The sequence below is a fragment of the Aulonocara sp. 'chitande type north' Nkhata Bay genome, linkage group LG8, assembly GCF_057382095.1.
Source record: "Aulonocara sp. 'chitande type north' Nkhata Bay isolate Kocher_YH1m ecotype deep benthic linkage group LG8, A_spYH_male_GT1.1, whole genome shotgun sequence".
NCBI classification, from domain to species: domain Eukaryota; kingdom Metazoa; phylum Chordata; class Actinopteri; order Cichliformes; family Cichlidae; genus Aulonocara; species Aulonocara sp. 'chitande type north' Nkhata Bay.
In genome coordinates, this window is record NC_141351.1 from 27,384,523 (window position 1) to 27,402,093 (window position 17,571).

General features: G+C 44.6%; 1 pseudogene; it reads right to left on the bottom strand.

Annotated features, from left to right (window-relative positions):
• Positions 1 to 494: 494 nt before the first annotated feature.
• On the bottom strand, positions 495 to 11,827 carry LOC147324165 (neoverrucotoxin subunit alpha pseudogene; annotated as a pseudogene).
• Between the last annotated feature and the right edge of the window lie 5,744 nt (positions 11,828 to 17,571).

Genomic DNA, 17,571 nt, shown 5'->3' on the forward strand with positions numbered 1-17,571 from the left:
CATTTGAAAGTCCTGGAGTGGCCTAGCCAGTCTCCAGACCTCAACCCCATAGAAAATCTGTGGCGGGAGTTGAAAGTCCGTGTTGCTCGGCGACAGCCCCAAAACATCACTGCTCTCGAGAAGATCTGCATGGAGGAATGGGCCAAAATACCAGCTACTGTGTGTGCAAACCTGGTAAAGACCTATAGTAAACGTTTGACCTCTGTTATTGCCAACAAAGGTTATGTTGCAAAGTATTGAGTTGTATTTTTGTTATTGACCAAATACTTATTTTCCACCCTGATTTACCAATAAATTCTTTACAAATCCTACCATGTGGATTCATGGATTTTTTTTTCACATTCTGTCTCTCACAGTTGAAGTGTACCTCTGGTGCAAATTACTGACCTCTGTCATCATTTTAAGTGGGGGAACTTGCACAATCGGTGGCTGACTAAATACTTTTTTGCCCCACTGTATATCTCTCAGCTGGCCTGTGAATGCCTTGGTGTTCCCCTGGACAAGCTGGAGGAGGTGACTGGGGGGAGGGAGGTCTGGGCTTCTCTGCTTGGGCTGCTGTCCCCACGACCCGGCCCCAGATAAGCAGAAGAAGATGGATGGATGGATGGATCAATGGGAATAATTTCACTTTAAACAGTTCAGATAATTTTAAGATATAAGAGTGTTATTTTGTTAGTACTTACAACACATCAGATCTCTCCTGTTCGTCACCTTTTCCACATCAGTGACATCAGGTCCTGAGAAATCATCAGTGACCAGGTTTGTGTTCCTGTAGTGGTAGATACTTCCTCCTTTGTATTGGTCATTTTGAATGGCTGTTATAAACAGTCTGCTGCAGTTCTTCACCGCTTAAGCCTTTTCTGTCATCTGCTTTATCACTTCATCTGAGAAGTACCATTGGTCCTGGGTAGGTGGAGTGTTACCATCAGTACCTTCCAGTTTCTTTTTCTCCAAGTAGTCAGACATGTTCTGCAGATATGGGTCAATGGATTTCAGGGAGGTGAAAACAAAGCAGAGAACTTCCTCTACTCCTGGTTTAAACACCTCTCTGTCCAGCTCAGACTGATCTGAGATGATCTTTGTTCCCTCCATCATGTCTACAAAGTACCTGATGATGGTGACTTCTCTGTCTTCATCTTTGATCCACTTGGTTAATTTCTCCTGACTGAACGGTGACTTGTCTCTGTCATCAAACACTTTCACTAATTCCTGCTCATTTTCCTCACCTGCCCTGATGGAGGGAAGTTTCTCAGCCATTGTTTTCTGGATTGAAGATCTGAAATACTGACAGAGCTTCTTGAATCTGCTCAACTTTTCTTGTATCTGTGGAAAGCTTCTCGCCACTCTGTCCTCCAGCAGATCATTGCATCTTATGTCAAGGTTATGAAGCTCCTGTAAGGTATCTTCAGCCTTACTAATAAATCCATTGCTTATCATGTAAGCAGCTTTTGGATGTAATTTCTTCAGAGGCATCAGTATGACCTTCAGTGGAACACAGTTTTCTCTGTTTTCTCCCAGTAGTTTTGGAAGTTGGATGTATGTCTTCACTGCATCTTCAAATGTTCCAGGGTTGCTTTCAAGGATGAAGTCTCCATAGAACTTGCAGGTGAATAAGATAAGATAAGATAAGATAAGATAACCTTTATTAGTCCCACACGTGGGAAATTTGTTTTGTCACAGCAGGAAGTGGACAGTGCAAAAGTTATGAGGCAAAAATTAGAATACAATAAGAATAAATACAGTACACAACTGTACAGAATAGAATAAAATAAAATACTATATACAGTAGAATAAAATAAAATAAATATACAATAAGATAAAAATAGAATACAAATACAAATACTATATACAACTGAGTAAAAATACAACGATGACAGAAAGGATTATTGCACTTAGTATTATTGCATATGTATGGATGTGTGTGCTTGATCAGTTAAAGTCTTTATTATGGAGTCTGACAGCAGTGGGGAGGAAAGACCTGCGAAATCTCTCCGTCCCACACCGTGGGTGCCGCAGTCTCCCACTGAAGGAGCTGCTCAGTGCTGTCACAGTCTGCTGCATTATCAGTATTGAATTTATCAGTCACAGCTTTTTCTTCATCACTCAGCTTGATGTCAACTTTCCCGTCAACATTAAATGAGGGGATCTTCTTTATCACTGCTTGCATGCTGCCCTCGATGGCTTGAATGTTGCTATCATCTAACTTCTCACTGTCAAACACAAAGAAAGCATTTGCTCCATAAAGGATTCCTGTGACTACATGTGTCGCCAAATTCTTCACATGTTCTGCTTGTTGGGTGTTCTTGGTTTCATCAGGAGTCAACATCAGCTGTTTGAATTTGGTGGTAGCTTTGTACTGAAGTGTGACTCGACTCTGATGGTGAGATTTCTTGTTATCATTCAGATACTTGGCTGATCCTCCAACTTCAATGAGTCCACCCAGGAAACTGGCCTTTAGTGAAGCATTAACATCCAGCAGAGAGGATTTTGTTTTAGTGGAATCCGACGCACTGATTTCAAACTCACTGCTGTGCTGATTTTTCTCCACTGACTTCTCCTGCAGAGTTTTAGCATCCCACAGTGTGACACCTTTAAGACATGAGATCCACAAAATGGTTAAGAGGAATTTTTTTTTTTTACATATATACTCATTTTTTTCATTAAGATGCGTCCACTACAGCCAGAAGAAGTTATTTGGTGTATACTGAATTTTGCATCCTTTATTCTTCAGTTTTGATTGAAATACTACAACTGCTACTAATAATAATAATTACAATTCTCAACTAACAAAGCAAAGCAGAATTTTAAATGCCAGTAAACTGTTAAAAGTAGAATCCAGCTGACTCTGTCTTGTATTTTAAAGAGTTACTGCAGCTGTTGAAATATTGATGAAAGATTTTCTCCCTCTTGTAGGAATGCAGCTGAATAACATTTTATGAAATTAGAAAAGGATCCTGGTGTTATTTGTCTCTCAGAAACAGTTCATAACTTCAACTCATCCATGTCACCTAAAAGGTAAACCTGTTTCTCCATCACAGCTCTGATGGTTCAGTAAGGACATCTCCTGGTTTCATCTTCATGTTTCCCTCTCACCACATATCCAAACCATCATGACCAGCAGCTTTACAGCTGTGGCTCCAGCAAACATCAGCTGATACTAGAAATTACCGTATTTCCCGGACTACAGAGCGCACCTGAATATTAGGGGAAAATCCTGTTTTGTACATACATTAGCCGCACCTGACTAAAAGCCGCAGGTGTTTCAATGTTGACTTATCATATGTAAGAGAATATGCACAAATCGAATTGTCAGGAAAGCGATGGCTGTTTGGAGACACATCACTTTTATTAATATTTTGAAAAACAAGTTATGGGTACATATTTGCATAACTTTTTAGGTATATGCACAAGTAGCGGTAATTACAAGTACGAAACATGTACTGTGCTTCATAAATGAGTAACAAATGTAGTACATAACAATAACCTACAGCACACCAGAAAAATAGATTGGACTACCTTTTAGGCTCAGGTGCAGTGACACGGCTTTAACAAGAAGAAAAGTCAGTCATTCACCATCTTCCTCTTCTTCCTGTGCACTAAAACCACCAAAGTCCTCTCCTCCAGTGTCGGACACGAACAGGCTCAGGGTGGCTTCGTCATCCACTCTCCGCTTCTCTCCTTCGTTGTCACTTACAAAACCAAACAAATCCTCGTTGTCAGTGTCAGAGTCGAACACCCTCTGAAGGGCAATGGCGGTGTCCTGCTCTCCATCATGCAGCAGTCCAGCCCTTCGAAATCTGTTGGTGATCGTGGATGTTTTCACACTTTTCCACGCTGTCAGAATCCAATGGTGGAGTTGAGCATAACTTGCTTTTTGCACGTTTATCGCCGCTCATCATCCACGCCTCCAGCTGAACGCGTAGTGCTACTTTGAAGTTTGTTTTTCGCGCTACTTTGTACGGCACTACGTGGCCTGGCGGATGGACATGTGACCAACATACCACTCTTGAACCCCGATCCTTCCGCCAGGCAACGTAGTGCCGTACAACAGCAGAACAAACAAAACAAATCCGCTCATGGACAATCCATAGAAAAGCCGCACCTGACTAAAAGCCGCAGGGTTCAAAGCTTGTGCAAAAAGTAGCGGCTTATAGCCCGACAATTACGGTAATAGTAAATAAATTCTAACAACAGCTGATCAAGCTTAAACGTGCTGCTGTTGTTTAGCGCGACATCTGCCGGTTTCCTCTTTCTGGCGCAAAGTGAGAGATAAATAAACAAGAGAGAAAAGCCGATCAGCTGATCATTGATCAGTTTCATGATTGAAGTAGCAACAGGAGAGGGAGGGGAGAGGATGAGAGAAGAAGAGGCAGCTGTGCAGCAAAGACAGAATAAATCCAGCTTTGTGTCTTTTTCCAGTCTAGCTGAAGTCCGGGACAAACTGTGCTCCTTCTCAGCTCAATACGAAACGCGTAATATTTTCTCTGAATGCGGGAAGATTACGTTTTTTACAGCAACTCTACTAACTAACCTTATGAATAAAATAAAGTTCACTATCAGTAACATAGCACCACCCAGCTGTATAGAAACTCTGTCATGCTAGCTAGTACGCAGTACGAGTTATTGTAACTGACTGTAAAAAGTCAGCACAACGAAAATAAACTAAACTTGGTTTATATCTGATCCAGATAGACTGCAGCTCATAACTTCTTACCTGAAGTTCAGTTCACCTGACACTCGGACCGGCGGCCTCCTCGGGTCTCTGCTCCTCCTGCCTCCCATTTCTCTCATCCACCTGCTGGCCTCTGTGGAAGCTCCGCCACAGCCACCACCAAACAACTGAGTTATTTTTACACATCGGCCAGCATCTGGACAATCCACCACCTTTCATTGTTCATGCCATTACAAAAAAAAAATCATCGGCCCATAAAAACGAAAAATCACCATCGGCCCACTGGGCAAATGCCCGGTATGCATGATGGGCAGTCCAGCTATGCCTGCACGGCATCTACAATCACGCCTCGCCAGCTTGAAACCTGTGCTCTGCTTGTGTTGTTTTTGTTGGTGGTGATGTGCACAGTTGGCAGCAGGAGAGCTGCAGCCGTTTAATGTACTGTTACTATTATATAGTGCGCATGGGCCAACCAGCGTGCAGCGTGTTACAGTCGCTCCTGCTTTTCTCTTAGTGTAGCTCTTTTTTCTTACGTATTCTTTTTTTTTTGACTTGTATTTTCATCCGCTTATTATCTCTTACTCAATCATGTGGATTGAGAGAGTTTTGCAGATGCAGAGGTCAAGGACAGAAGAGAAGAAAAAAGGAGACGGTGAGACAGCGGAGGCTCGAAGCGAGGAGGAGGTTTAAACCGTGTCTGCCGTCTATCGTGATGGGAAATGTGCGATCGTTGGCAAATAAAATGGACGAGCTCTCAGCACTGGTACGGAGTCAGAGGGAATACCGAGAGTGTAGCCTGATGTGTTTCACCAAATCATGGCTGCACCAGGACATTCCCGATGAGAATGCTTCCGTGGAAGGCTTCCACACTGTTCGGGCAGACAGGGACAGCATCGCTAGCGGTAAGCGGAAAGGAGGTGGGCTTGCTGTTTTAGTTAACAACCGGTGGTGTAACCCTGCCAACATAACAATCAAAGAAAGGATTTGTTGCCCGGACACTGAACTGTGTGCTGTTGGACTCAGGCCGTATTATTTACCCAGGGAATTTTCTCACGTCATCTTGGTGGCTGTTTATGTTCCCCCCTCTGCTAACCCCACAGCTGCATGTGACACTATCCACTCTGCCATAGCTCGGCTACAGACTCAGCACCCGAGTGCCTTTATTGTGATCTCGGGTGACTTCAACCATGTATCACTGGACAATACACTACCAACATTCAAACAATATGTGGACTGTCCCACCAGGGGAGAGAAAATTTTAGACTTACTGTATGCTAACGTCAAGGATGCATACAGCTCCTCCTCCCTCCCCCCACTTGGTAGGTCAGATCATAACCTGATTCACCTCACCCCCCGCTATGTGCCAATTGTGAGGAGGGAACCTGTGACCACCAGGACTGTTAGGAGGTGGTCAGAGGAGGCCTTAGCAGAACTACAGGGCTGTTTCGAGGTGACCAACTGGGAAACACTCTCTGAGCCTCACGCCGAGGACATCAATGGGCTTACTGAGTGTATCACAGGCTACATAACTTTCTGCACCGACTCCATTGTTCCAGCTCAGACTGTTCATTGTTACCCAAATAACAAGCCGTGGGTGACTAAGGACATCAAAGCCCTCCTCAACAACAAGAAGAGGGCTTTCAGAGGGGGCAACAAAGAGGAGGTGAGGAAGATCCAGGTGTTACTAAAGGACAAGATCAGAGAGGCTAAGGACAATTACAGGAGGAAGCTGGAGTGGAAACTCCAGCAGAACAGCATGAGAGAGGTGTGGTGGGGCATGAAGACCATCACTGGATTCAGGCCAACCAACAGCAGGGGAGCTGAGGGAGGTGAGAATAGAGCCGACGAGTTGAATCTGTTTTTCAATAGATTCGACACCACAGTGTCTGCTCCCACCCCCACAACCTCACCTGCAGTCAGCCTGGAATCCAGAGCCACACCACTGTGCCAGCCTCTCTCTTCACATGTTGCCTCCTGTGAGATTCCTGACACCCCTCCCCCACCCATCACCTTCACTCAATACCAGGTTGAGATGCAAATGAGGAGACTTCACTCAGGCAAGTCTGCTGGACCAGACGGAGTGAGTCCCCTCGTCCTCAAGACCTGTGCCCCCCAGCTGTGTGGAGTCTTTCATAAACTGTTTATGCTGAGTCTGAGTCTGCAGAGGGTCCCGGTGATGTGGAAGACATCATGCCTCGTCCCTGTGCCAAAGACGCCTCGTCCCAGTGGCCCCCAGGATTACAGGCCCGTGGCACTGACCTCCCACATCATGAAGACCCTGGAAAGGCTCATCCTGGACCAGCTGCGACCCATAGTAAGACCACATCTGGATCCCCTTCAGTTCGCTTATCAGCCTCGTCTCGGAACAGAGGACGCCATCATCTACCTGCTCAATCGTGTCTACACCCATCTGGACCAGCCGGCGAGCACTGTGAGGGTCATGTTTTTTGACTTTTCCAGTGCTTTCAACACCATCAGGCCGACCCTCCTGGGTGATAAGTTAGCAGCGATGCAGGTGGATGCTTCTCTGGTGTCCTGGATTGTTGATTACCTGACAGGAAGACCACAATATGTACGTCTCCCACAGTGTGAGTCTGACAAGGTGATCAGCAACACAGGGGCACCACAGGGGACTGTCCTCTCCCCCTTCCTCTTCACCCTCTACACCACAGACTTCAGCCACTGCACAGAGACATGCCATCTTCAGAAGTTTTCTGATGAGTCTGCGGTGGTTGGATGCATCAGCAGGGATGATGAGACAGAGTACCGGGCTGTGGTCGACTCCTTTGTCACGTGGTGTGAGCAGAATCATCTGCAGCTCAACATGGCAAAGACCAAGGAACTGATCGTGGACTTCAGGAAGACCAGGAAACACTTGACCCCTGTTTCAATCCAGGGGGTCAGTGTTGACATTGTGGAGGACTATAAATACCTTGGAGTACACATTGACAATAAACTGGACTGGGCTAAAAACACCACAGCACTTTACAGGAAGGGCCAGAGTCGTCTCTATTTTTTGAGGCGACTGAGGTCCTTCAACATCTGCCAGAAAATGCTGAGGATTTTCTATGAGTCTGTTGTGGCCAGTGCGATCCTCTATGCTGTTGCATGCTGGGGGAGCAGGCTGAGGGTCGCAGATGCCAACAGACTTAATAAACTGATCCGTAAGGCCAGCAATGTTGTGGGGATGGAGCTGGACTCCCTCAAGGTGGTGTCGGAGAGGCGGATGCTGTCCAAGATAAAGACAATGTTGGATAACACCTCCCACCCACTCCATGACATACTGGTCAGTCACAGGAGCTCGTTCAGTGAGAGACTGAGATTACCGAAAAGCACCACTGAACGACACAGGAAATCATTCCTGCCTGTGGCTCCCTGTACAACGCATCCACTTAACACACTGTTTGCTGCTACAGCTACACATGTTTCTTTTCCAAATATTTATTTATAAGTGACTTATGTATGTATGTATGTATATATATGTATATATTGTACTATTCTTAGTTAGCGTATTGTCTGTCTTGTCTTAATGTTGGTTTATAATGGCTGTAGCTCAGGTGGCAGAGCAGGTCAGCCACTAATCAGAAGGTCGGTGGTTCGATCCCAGGCTGCACCGTGGCTGCATGCCAAATATCCTTGGGCGAGATACTAACCCCATGTTTGCCTACTGGTGGTGGTCAGAGGGCCCGGTGGCGCATGTGTCCGGCAGCCTCGCCTCTGTCAGTGCGCCCCAGGGCAGCTGTGGCTACAATGTAGCTTGCCATCACCAGTGTGTGTGACTGGGTGTGTAAAGCGCTTTGGGGTCCTATGGACTAGAAAAGCGCTATACAAATGCAGGCCATTTACCATTTAATGGAGCACTGTAACAAAAAATAATTTACCCCAGGGATCAATAAAGTATTCTGATTCTGATTCTGTTACAGCAACCGCGTGATTATCATCGGGTCTGCCGTGGTGGTTTAAAGTTATCAAATCAGTAAACAAATTATAACAAACAAGTACTGTTGAGAAACTATATTACAAAAATTACAATAAAAACTCTCAACAACAAAAACAACTACTGAAAATATAATATGTAAACAACTTAACAACCCTCAAAGCGTCTAAGTCACGTGACCTGACAGCGCAACACCTAAACACAAGCGCCGAGTCTGGCGACCTGGCTCTTTTCTCTTTGCCGCAAGCACAGCATTGCAAACAAGAGCGGAACTGAAAGTAAAGAATAGATCTCACCAGGCTTGTATTGAACCAATACCGACTTGGTATCGATAGAATCAATATTTGGATTGATCCGCCCACCGCTAGTCTACAGTCCAGAGCGATCAATTTTGTGAGAGAATATATCAGTTTGTCCAATGCTGACTTATTAATTTTGGTCCTGAAGCCAGTCATTTCATCATTTAATCTGTTATTAGACTCAATTGGTTTCTCTCAAAATGTAAAAGAACCCACCCACCACTTTAATCACACTCTAGATCTTGTTTTAACATATGGCATAGAAACTGAACATTTAACAGTGTTTCCTGAAAACCCTCTGCTGTCTGATCATTTCCTGATAACATTTACATTTACAATAATTGATTACACAGCGGTGGAGAGTAGACTTTATCAAATTAGATGTCTTTCTGAAAGTGCTGTAACTAAGTTTAAGAATATAATCCACCCACTGTTATCATCTCCAATGCCCTGTACCAACACAGAGCAGAGCAGCTATCTGAACGCTGCTCCAACAGAGGTCGATTATCTTGTTAATAATTTCACCTCCTCACTACGTACGACTCTGGATGCTGTAGCTCCCGTGAAAACTAAGGTCTCTAATCAGAAGTACCTGACTCCGTGGTATAATTCTCAAACACGTACCCTAAAGCAGATGACTCGTAATCTGGAGAGGAAATGGCGTGTCACAAATCTAGAGGATCATCATTTAGCCTGGAGAAATAGTTTGCTGCTTTATAAGAAAGCCCTCCACAAAGCCAGAACATCTTACTATTCATCACTGATTGAAGAAAATAAGAACAACCCCAGGTTTCTCTTCAGCTCTGTAGCCAGGCTGACAAAAAATCAGAGCTCTTTTGAGCCAACCATCCCTTTAACGTTAACTAGTAATGACTTCATGAACTTCTTCACAAATAAAATTTTTATCATTAGAGAAAAAATTACCAATAATCATCCCACAGATGTAATATTATCTACAGCTACTCTTAGTACCATTGATGTTATATTAGACTCTTTTTCTCCAATTGATCTTTCTGAGTTAACTTCAATAATTACTTCCTCCAAACCATCAACGTGTCTTTTAGACCCCATTCCTACAAAACTGCTCAAAGAAGTCCTGCCATTAATTAATGCTTCGATCTTAAATATGATCAACCTATCTCTAATGATCAGCTATGTACCACAGGCCTTCACGCTGGCTGTAGTTAAACCTTTAGTCAAAAAGCCATCTCTAGACCCAGCAGTCTTAGCTAATTATAGGCCAATCTCCAACCTTCCTTTCATATCAAACATCCTTGAAAGAGTAGTTGTCAAACAGCTAACAGATCATCTGCAGAGGAATGGTTTATTTGAAGAGTTTCAGTCAGGTTTCAGAGCTCATCACAGCACAGAAACAGCTTTAGTGAAGGTTACAAATGATCTTCTTATGGCCTCTGACAGTGGACTCATCTCTGTGCTTGTCCTGCTAGACCTCAGTGCAGCGTTCGATACTGTTGATCATAATATCCTATTAGAGCGATTAGAACATGCTGTAGGTATTACAGGTACTGTGCTGCAGTGGTTTGTATCATATCTATCTAACAGACTCCAGTTTCTGCATGTAAATGGAGAGTCCTCTTCACACACTGAGGTTAATTATGGAGTTCCACAGGGTTCAGTGCTAGGACCAATTCTGTTTACATTATACATGCTTCCCTTAGGCAGCATCATTAGAAGACATAGCATACATTTACACTGCTATGCTGATGACACCCAGCTCTATCTGTCCATGAAGCCAGATAACACACACCAATGAGTTAAACTGCAGGAATGTCTTAAAGACATAAAGACCTGGATGGCTGCTAACTTTCTGCTTCTTAATTCAGATCAAACTGAGGTTATTGTACTCGGCCCTGAAAAGCTTAGAAATATGGTATCTAACCAGATTCTTACTCTGGATGGCATTACCTTGGCCTCCAGTAACGCTGTGAGGAACCTTGGAGTCATTTTTGACCAGGACATGTCCTTCAACGCTCATATTAAACAAATATGTAAGCCTGCTTTCTTCCATTTGTGCAACATCTCTAAAATTAGAAATATCCTGTCTCAGAGTGACACTGAAAAACTAGTTCATGCATTTATTACTTCCAGGCTGGACGACTGTGATTCATTATTATCAGGATGTCCAAAAAACTCACTGAAAAGCCTTCAGCTGATCCAAAATGCTGCAGCAAGAGTCCTGACAGGGACTAGAAAGAGAGAGCATATTTCTCCTGTTTTGGCTTCCCTTCATTGGCTTCCTGTTAAATCCAGAATTGAATTCAAAATCCTGCTCCTCACATACAAGGTCTTAAATAATCAGGCCACATCTTATCTTAATGACCTTGTAGTACCATATCACCCTATTAGAGCACTTCGCTCTCGCTCTGCAGGCCTACTTGTTGTTCAAGATTTATGTCATGGTCCTGGGTCGTGCGACCCAGTGTTTTGTGTTTAGTCTATTTTGATGTTTATTGTTTGTTAGGTTCATTAAGTTATTCCAGCTCATTTGTAATTATATTACCCTTGTATTGAGCCTCCCTTGCCCTTCATGTGTTTATGTCTGTGTGTCTTGTGTTAAGTTCATGCTGTCGCTTCTGTCATCTTCCCCTGTACTCCGTCTCCCTGGTTCGTGCGTCTTCCTGTCATGAGTCATGTCTGCATGGTTATGTTTAGTTCAGATCATGTCTAATCTCCATGTTTCCTGTGTTACTTTGAAAGTCTGTATTCAATGTCAAGTGTATTCAGTTTCACTTCTCCTGTCCTGTCGTTAGGTTCATGTGTGTCAGCTGTGCCCCCATGTGTGGCCACTTCCCCTAATCATCCCTCATGTGTATTTAGTCTCGGTGTTTCATGCAGTCTGTGTCGCGTCGTCTGTGTTCTCACCCCCATGTTTTCACGGTCAGTCTTTTCAGTGATCATCTTCGTCTCTGAGTTTTCTTAGTTTGTCACAGTATTAGTTTTCCCAGTGTAGTTATAGTCTAGTCACGCTATCTCTGCTTTGGTTGTCCACGTTGTCTTCAGCCCTAATAAAGGCTCGCTTTCTGTTAAGTTCACTCCCGTCTACTCACTTGTGTACGCTCCTGGGTCCATTACACACACCACCGCACGGCCTGTCTCTGCAGACCGTGACAATTTATCTGGGAACACAATATATGACCCGAAACAAATAAACAACATTTTCAGGGATTTCTATAAAACGTTGTATTCACCACAAATAAACCATCTAAAAAGGAAATTGATCAGTTTTTGGACAACATAACTCTTCCAAAATTATTAGACACTCAAGCAATGGCACTGGATTCACCACTGACACCAGGTGAACTCCAGGAAGCCCTGATAAGCATGCCCAATAATAAGGCTCCAGGTCCAGACGGCTTTCCTGCAGAATTTTACTAAGAATTCTGGACAATGCTGGCACCAGTATTCCACGGAATGTTGCAGGAAATCGAGGAAAAGGGCAGACTACCACCAAATATGAATTCTGCCAACATTAGTCTCCTGCTAAAACCAGGCAAAGACCCTGTATATCCCTCAAGCTATCGTCCAATATCCCTTATAAATGTAGACCTTAAAATAATCTGCAAAGCTCTCTCAAAGAGACTGGAGAAAATAACCCCCCTCTTAATTCATCCTGACCAAACTGGTTTCATAAAGGGTAGGCGCTCATCAACAAATACACGTAGATTACTTAATTTGATAGACTACTCGTGCAGTAAAAACCTTGAAACTACAATATTTTCTTTAGATGCAGAAAAAGCGTTTGACAGAGTTAACTGGAAATTTCTATTTGCAACTTTACACAAATTTGGTTTTGGATCTTCTTTCATTAACTGGTTAAAAATATTATGTAACTCCCCAACAACTTGTGTCAGAACAAATGACCAAACATCCTCCAGCTTCTGTCTCGTGAGGGGCACCAGGCAGGGATGCCCACTCTCCCCTTCACTGTTTGCAATTTTTATTGAACCACTAGCAACAGCAATTAGACAGAATTCAGTAATTAAGGGCATAAAATGCAAGAACGTGGAACATAAAATCAGCCTTTATGCAGATGATGCGTTACTTTTTCTCCAAAACTCACAAACCAATATCTCTGGGGTCATTGCATTGATAAACTCTTTTGCAAGAATATCAGATTACCCAATTAACTGGTCAAAATCTACAGTCCTACCGATTAATTGTTCCTTCCATAATTCTTCTTCTACACCACTGCAATCTGGAGATATAAAATATTTAGGTATTAATGTTTCTCCCAAGCTTGCAGATCTGACTAAATTAAACCATATCCCACTTTTAAAGAAAGTAGAAGGTGATCTGGCCAGGTGGAAATGTCTGCCCATATCACTCATGGGAAGGGTTGCCGCTATAAAAATGATGGTCTTACCAAAAATAAATTATTTATTCTCAATGATCCCAACTAAACCGCCACAAGATTGGTTCAGATCTCTAGATTCATGTATGTCCAAATTCCTTTGGAAAAATAAACCCCCACGTATAAGCTTAAAAACACTACAAAAGACCAAGGATAAAGGAGGACTAGAACTGCCTAACTTTCAGCACTACTTCTTAGCCAACAGGCTTCAGTTTATCTCAGGATGGCTAAAACATACCCTCTTAGATGAACCTTGGCTAGATGTAGAACAAGCACTTTGCAATAATCCAGAGATCTCAGACCTACCATTTATCAGCTCAAACATCCAACGACATGAATGCTTTAAAAGCATCAACATCAGCTCTTCTCTGACAGCATGGTGGGAGTTTCTAAAATTGACGGCGTCTTCATTAATCCCATGCAAACGTACATCTATCTGGAACAACCCTGACATATTACAAAACAATAATATGATAAACTTTTCAGATTGGAGTGGTAAAGGAATCAAATATTTAGAACATATATTAGAAGGAACATAATTTATTCCATTTGACAGACTAGTTACACAATATGGGATCAACAAGAAAAGATTTTTAGAATATCAACAAATTAAATCCATAGTAAAAAAGAAATTTAAACCGGGTCAAGTTGAACTACAAACACCACCAAGTGTGGGTCAATTTCTTACTCTTAAAACCCCCAAATTACTATCCAAAATATACAGAATGCTTTCTAAAACAGATGAATCAATATCACTTCCTATTGCAAAATGGGAAGCGGATTTATCAGTTAACTTAGACCTAAACTTCTGGTCTCAGATTTGCTTAAAAACCTTTCATCTAATTAGAAATCCCAGTCTTCAATTAATTCAATACAAAATACTACATAGAGCGCACTATACAGGTCATCGGATGTTCAAGATGGGCTTTACGTCTACCAACAACTGCTCACACTGCCAAACCAATTCACCGGACAATTATATCCACGCTCTTTGGTTCTGTCCACCAGTTCAGAAGTTTTGGCGCGAGATATGTGAAGACTTATCAAAGTGTCTGAAATGTAACATTCCAACTTCCCCCTTAGTGTGTTTGTTGGGCAGCTTAGATAATGTCACTTCAGAAAAGAATATCGCCCATATGGTCTTCACTGCCCTATGCATAGCCAAGAAAACTGTCCTCATGAACTGGAAAAATAAAAATAATCTTAATTCTAACCAATATAGAAATTATCTATTAGATTACATTAGTCTCGATACAGCCTCTGCCACCACATCAGATCAATTGCTCTGGGCTCCGTTGATCAGCTCCATCACCTAGTGGGGGTGGGGGGGGGCATAGTTTGGTCCCACCTTCGCTGTTGCGATTGGTGTGGGGGTAGGGACAGGCTTGGGGCATTGGGGGTTCCCCAGGAGCATCTTCTTTGGAGGGCTCAACCTGAGGTAGCGGTCATGGCCTATTAAGGGCTCTGTTGGCTCTTAGGTGATGGTTTCCTCGTGGCTGCGTGCAGCGGGGCTAGGGGAGGGTCTGTGCTGATGGACGTGGGTTGCTGACCTGGTAGCCTGGCTGCCCCGGGGTGGGTCCGGGACGGGCGTGGAGTTGTGGGGGTGCTCCGTCTCCGGGCTGGGGCCCTTGCTGGGCCTAGGGGGGTTTGGTCCCAGTTGGTATGTTGCTGGGGTTGTGGGCGGGTGGGTGTATGGGGGCCCGGCCCTGGCGCAGGGTGCCGCCAGTGCATCGAGCCCCCTGAGGGGCTCTTCGACTGGTGGGGGAGGTTGTTACATCTTGCAGGAGCTCTCCTCTCTTTAGGAACTCACTCTGCAGGAGGGGGAGATACAGGAGAGGTGGAGGAAGATGTTAGCCTGGGCATCTATTGTCTCGTGTAGTCTCGAAGATGAGTGGGTGCAGTTTTCTCTGTGGTGGGGTCGGGTGGGGTGTCCCGGGCTCTGTGGGGGCAGGCGGCGCTGCTGTACTGGCCCCGGTCCAGATGGGCCTGGGCCCCCTTTCCCTGGTGGCTTGTGGAGTATGGGGGTGCGTACTGCGGTCAGCGGGGGAGCTGGCCCCAGGGAGGGGTCACTTGCCCCTCCCTTCCTTCCCTCCCCATCTCCAGCTGCCTCCCTCTTCCCGCTCCACCACAACCACCCACACATGCAGGGCCTTGGAGTAGGGGTATGTCACCAGGGTGCAGAGGAGGCTATCCCCCCCCCCCCCTGTCCCCTTCTGGCTTCTCGTGCCTCAATTTTATCCCACAACTTAGACATTCACATCACTCATACTCTCATTACACATACATATAGGATCTTGGGGGTGGGCACGCTACACGGACTCCAAAAGACCATCAGGGTGTACACCCCACCCCTGGCGTCATTGCCCACCTCTCAATTTTAAATACACGTAGACATTGAGGGCTAGCAGGAGGGGCTATGCGCTTACCTGCTGCTCTCTGGCACGTACAGTGGGGCAAAAAAGTATTTAGTCAGCCACCGATTGTGCAAGTTCCCCCACTTAAAATGATGACAGAGGTCAGTAATTTGCACCAGAGGTACACTTCAACTGTGAGAGACAGAATGTGAAAAAAAAATCCATGAATTCACATGGTAGGATTTGTAAAGAATTTATTCATAAATTAGGGTGGAAAATAAGTATTTGGTCACCTCAAACAAGGAAAATCTCTGGCTCTCACAGACCTGTAACGTCTTCTGTAAGAAGCTTTTCTGTCCCCCACTCGTTACCTGTATGAATGGCACCTGTTTGAACTCATCATCTGTATAAAAGACACCTGTCCACAGCCTCAAACAGTCAGACTCCAAACTCCGCCATGGCCAAGACCAAAGAGCTTTCGAAGGACACCAGGAAAAGTATTGTAGACCTGCACCAGACTGGGAAGAGTGAATCTACAATAGGCAAGCAGCTTGGTGTGAAAAAATCAACTGTGGGAGCAATCATCAGAAAATGGAAGACATACAAGACCACTGATAATCTCCCTCGATCTGGGGCTCCACGCAAGATCTCATCCCGTGGGGTCAAAATGATCATGAGAACGGTGAGCAAAGATCCCAGAACCACACGGGGGGACCTGGTGAATGACCTGCAGAGAGCTGGGACCAAAGTAACAAAGGTCACCATCAGTAACACACTACAACGGCAGGGAATCAAATCCCGCAGTGCCAGACGTGTTCCGCTGCTGAAGCCAGTACATGTCCAGGCCCGTCTGAAGTTTGCCAGAGAGCACATGGATGATACAGCAGAGGATTGGGAGAATGTCATGTGGTCAGATGAAACCAAAGTAGAACTTTTTGGTATAAACTCAACTCGTCGTGTTTGGAGGAAGAAGAATACTGAGTTGCATCCCAAGAACACCATACCTACTGTGAAGCATGGGGGTGGAAACATCATGCTATGGGGCTGTTTTTCTGCCAAGGGGACAGGACGACTGATCCGTGTTAAGGACAGAATGAATGGGGCCATGTATCGTGAGATTTTGAGCCAAAACCTCCTTCCATCAGTGAGAACTTTGAAGATGAAACGAGGCTGGGTCTTCCAACATGACAATGATCCAAAACACACCGCCCAGGCAACAAAGGAGTGGCTCCGTAAGAAGCATTTGAAAGTCCTGGAGTGGCCTAGCCAGTCTCCAGACCTCAACCCCATAGAAAATCTGTGGCGGGAGTTGAAAGTCCGTGTTGCTCGGCGACAGCCCCAAAACATCACTGCTCTCGAGAAGATCTGCATGGAGGAATGGGCCAAAATACCAGCTACTGTGTGTGCAAACCTGGTAAAGACCTATAGTAAACGTTTGACCTCTGTTATTGCCAACAAAGGTTATGTTACAAAGTATTGAGTTGTATTTTTGTTATTGACCAAATACTTATTTTCCACCCTGATTTACGAATAAATCCTTTACAAATCCTACCATGTGGATTCATGGATTTATTTTTTCACATTCTGTCTCTCACAGTTGAAGTGTACCTCTGGTGCAAATTACTGACCTCTGTCATCATTTTAGGTGGGGGAACTTGCACAATCGGTGGCTGACTAAATACTTTTTTGCCCCACTGTAGCTCCATGCCCTCCTGTGTTTTAAATGCACCTTAGAACACACATGCATCAACACTACAATGAGCGGGTGGAGGGAGGTTTGGAGTCTTCTCTCACCCCCGTTCTCTGCGGCCTGCTGGAGCGGGGGGGAGGAGTTGGCCGTCCGACTGCGGTCTGGAGTGTGGGGCCTCCCTGCTGCTGCGGAGTCGGGGCGGTCTGCCTCTCCCCACCGCAGGGAAAAGGGTAACACCACCTGGGTC